The 4,437-nt window shown below is 38.5% G+C and overlaps 1 pseudogene; it reads left to right on the top strand.

The window, feature by feature from the left end:
• Positions 1-2,620: 2,620 nt before the first annotated feature.
• LOC141817960 (F-box protein At1g67340-like) lies at positions 2,621-3,193 on the top strand (annotated as a pseudogene).
• The last annotated feature ends 1,244 nt before the right edge of the window (positions 3,194-4,437 follow it).

Genomic DNA, 4,437 nt, shown 5'->3' with positions numbered 1-4,437 from the left:
ACAATGGTATGAAATTGTCCACTTTGGGCCCGGCTTTGTTCTTGGGCTCTCCCCAAAAGGCCTCATACCAATGGAGATACTTTCCATCCTTTTAACCCCATAATCTTTTCCATGTACTTTAGATGTGGGACTATGTTTGCACCCTTGCAACCCAATAGCTTCTCGGTCCTCCGATACTGCATGTACTTGCACCTGGTATACTTGACCTGCTAAGTCTTCTGCCTGATCCTCTAGACCAGGACTTACCCTTGCCAAGCCTACAACTAGGATTTTGTCTTGCCTAGCCTCAACTATGACTTTTCCTATGCTCTCTGCATACTAGATCAATTTGTTAGTCCAACAACACACTTAACTTGAACCTCATGTCATTATCAAAACTAAAGTTCGATCATTAATTTTAAGAAACTATTTCTATAAATTTTGAAAATCTTTTCAAAATATATCTAATAAGAACATTTTTGTAAGTTTTAAATTTACTAATCTAGATCACTTCCCCTGGATGCTTGAATTTCTTCTTCTTCGAGAATTGGTTCTTGCACTGATTGAATTGCTTGTACTTGAAGCACACGATGTGCTCTTTGTTTCTTTGAACTCCTAGCATCGACTCCTCATTTATCGCTGATTATATTGTCTGAGTCTTAATAGTAGGGTACTTATTTTTGTAGTATACTCTATCTCTACACTTGAAATATAAAATGTGAAATTTAAAATTTGAATTAACCATCATATCTTTTACATCTCTCCCCCTCAATCTCTGGCATATTTACTTCCTTGGCGATTAGTCCAATCAAGAGTTGGTTGACTCTTATACCAATTGTAGGACTATAGAAAGCACTAGGGTGTGAATAATACGTGTTACTTTTTTCATTTTTTTCATTCTTTCTTTTCTATTAGGGTCAGCACACAATGGAATATAAAATAATAAAGACAAGAACACAATACCGAAGTTTACTTGTTTCATAATCCCCCAAAGTTAGTACTTCAAGGCCTACATACAAGAGGTGCCTATCCATTAAGGTTATCTCCTTTTCGAAACTTTTCCAGAAGAGGATAAATCCCTTACAGTTTATGATTATGCACACAAGTATGAAATTAAAGCATAAGCATATAATAAAAGCAAACCAAGCGCACTGATGATTGATCCCGAAGCCTTGACTGTCTCCCACTCCTCCTGGCACTTCTTCAGTAGCACAAGCCGAATTTCAAAAGCTTTCCCAAGCATAAAAGAAGAGGATTGAATAGTAGATTGATATTCTAAGCTCTGATTTTGAGGTTCTTTTATAGAGTTTTTTCGGTCCACTTTTACTTATCTGGACTTTTCCTTTACTAGACATATGATCATCCTTGACTTGCCTGAACTTATCACTTGTCATCCTTGATTTGTCTGAACTTTCCCTTTGTTAGACATTAGGTTAACCTTGATCTGCCTAAACTGTTTCTTTGTCGGATATCATATCAACCTTGATCTGTCTAGACTTTTCCTTTACCAGACATCATGTCATCTTTGACCTGCTTGGACTTTTCCATTGCTATTCACCTTGTCAATTTTGACCTGGCTAAAATTTCACTTTGCTAGTGAAATCTTAACTTGACTAGACTTTCACTTTACCTACTTTCAAATATCTGATCATGTTTGGATCAATCCCTGGTCAAACTTGATCAAACACAAGTATATTGTGTCTATTGTCAAATATTAAAATCCTGAAAACTGATTGCACCAATAATTTCCACTACAATAACTCAAATTTTAGATTTAAGCAAGAAAAAGAATAATTTAGTTATTCACCCTCCCCTTTAGCCTTCAACCTTGATTCCCGAGGAGTAATACTATCCAAGAGGTTTAGTCTCTAGGATTTCTTTATTAGTCTAGTGTTAGTCAATCTTGATTCATCAAAACTTTCAATTGGCTAGTCTTAGTTCATTTTAAATCACTAGAACTTCCACTTGTTAATTTTAGATTTACTTTGACTCATCAAAACTTTCACTTAGTTTTAGGCCCATCTGGACTTTTATTTGCCTAATCTCATATGTTATACAACATTTTGGATTTTGTTCACTCTCAATATTTGTTGAACTTGATTTATTGTCAACACCTTTTCAATTTCTCTATTTTCAATATTTGTTAAACTTTTCAACTATCAAGTGTAGTCAAGTTTGATTAATTTGAACTTTGTAAGGTATTCTGTCAATTTTATTAGATAACTTAGTCAATTTATATTAAAGATAAATATGCATATGGTGATTTTTTAAAAGAATAATAAAGATACATAAAACGCTAACAAGTTAAAGAAGTTGCATATATAAATTATCTTAAAATATAAAGATAATATTATCTATATTTTTGAACCAATTTATTTTGTATGATTCAATTTATTTTATTTTCACACATGAATGTACTATAAAAGATCATATGCAAAGAGTTAATTAGTCAATACAGAAACAATAATATAATTATGCAGATTTTAAACGAGACATATATAATAAAAAAATACTGATATTGAGTAGTCATACATTTAGGGGTGCTTGGTATAAATTCGGTAATGGGAATGGTAATAGGTTTCATTGAGGGGTTAATGGTAATGGGAATGATTACTGGATTGATGGTGCTTGGTATAGAGAAATGGGTATAAGATTTTACGCCCTGGGAAACAGAGGAAGCGGCGCGTCGTTGATGGCGAAGGTAGCGATTCGATCGCATCCGTGGTCGCTGTACTCTCTGGCGATCATTCAGTTCGACGGAAGCGGCGGCTCCAAAAACGCCAAGGATCTCCGTGTCGACGTTGCGCTGAGCGCCCGCGCGACCTTCTTTGGCCAGCGTGGAAGAATGGGCCGCATTGCCGGGCGACAACGGAGGGAATCGCTGAGGAGACTGTTGCCGCCGCCGCCGAAGGAAGCCCCCTCCTCAGCGACTTTGGCTGGAACTTACCCCCTCCGGAGCCGCACCCAGCCAACCGATTCCTCGTCGACTGGTCCCAATCCTCCCCAACGCGGCTTCTAGAGGACCTGCGCCTCTGCTTGCAGCGCAACTGCAAGTGGCCGGAGACTCGCCGACACGAGTTCCGGTGGTGCTCGGTCTGCGGCGTCGTCAGCTACTGCTCCGGCGTGCCAGGCTCTTGATTGGCGGCTATCGCATAAGGCCGAGTGCGTGCCTCCTACCATCTTCGTCGCCGACGTCGCCGCCGACACCGATTGAGAGAAGAAGAGGAGGAAGATGGGAGAGCTTAGATGAACGGGGGAGAAGACAAAGGGGGCGGCCAAGAGGGGGAGGGAAGAATCGCGGCGGGGCGCGGGGTATCGCTGTCCACGGGAACAAATAGGAATGAGTTTAGCGATAACCGGGGGAGGGGTAGGTTATGAAATCAGGGATATCATATCCTTATTTTGATTCACATTCCCGTCTACCAAGCATTAAGAATGGAAATGAAATAGATTTCATTCCTATTCCCCTCTCCTAAATCCGCCTACCAAGCGCCTCCTAATATTTTTTTGGCTCAATACATGTTGTACGGCTTAAAAATGATACCAAGAGAAAGTATATTGAGAGTAAAAGATCCCATGATAAGATATGAATTAGTTAGTCAGACAACACTTTGCCCTATGTTTTTCAACTGTAGTAAAAATTGACCTAGGATTTTAGTACAACGGTAAGACACTCCATCAATTAATAAGACATTTTAAATTCTATTTCCAATTATAGTGCAGTATAGGTATTTTTTTCTATTGATAAACTTTGGATGTTGGCGGCTCCGGATGGATAATCACGAGGACTTTCTAATTTTCTTGGTATATGGAATATGACATCAGACCGTCCATTTCAATATTAGTTAGCTCCAATAATTCAATATCTAGTTATTAAAAAAATATATAAAAATTGAGTAAATACTTTCTCTTCTAAAAAAAATAAAATCCGTCACCCCAATAACCCCACACGATCGACTCCACGACCATTTATGAGGAGGTAAATCGAGAAACTGCAGTTGGTCACGATGCAGGAGGGTATTGCCTGGCTTCGCCAGGATTCGAACCTTTGCCCTCTAAAAATTGTAGTGGGTAAACTTTTTATAGTGATCGGCCCCACCGCCGAAACGACCCATATCAGAAAACCCCCTAAGGGATTTTTTGAAGGTACGGTACCACTAGGTTGATAAGAGCATACTGCCTCAACAGCATCTTAGCCAACAAATACATGTTGCTAAGACTTGAATCGCACAGTATCTCAGTCAACAAATACATGTTGCTATGAGGATTCGAACTAGAAACCTCAAGCAATACATGTCTCCATGAGTAAATACTTTCTCTTCTGCAAAGGTGGAATCCGCCACCTTAGCGGACGGATTCTACTTTCTCAAAGTATGATGTAGTAATAAGAAATAGAGTATTTTTCTTAAGTAATTATAATTTAAAATCCAGACAACATATATATATATATATATATAT

Source organism: Curcuma longa, unplaced genomic scaffold (genome assembly GCF_044706935.1).
Source record: "Curcuma longa cultivar G26 ecotype Majalengka, Jawa Barat unplaced genomic scaffold, ITB_CL_G26_1.1 contig_22698, whole genome shotgun sequence".
NCBI classification, from domain to species: domain Eukaryota; kingdom Viridiplantae; phylum Streptophyta; class Magnoliopsida; order Zingiberales; family Zingiberaceae; genus Curcuma; species Curcuma longa.
Note: the sequence above shows the minus strand (reverse complement) of the source record. Positions and strands in the feature narration are given on the sequence as shown.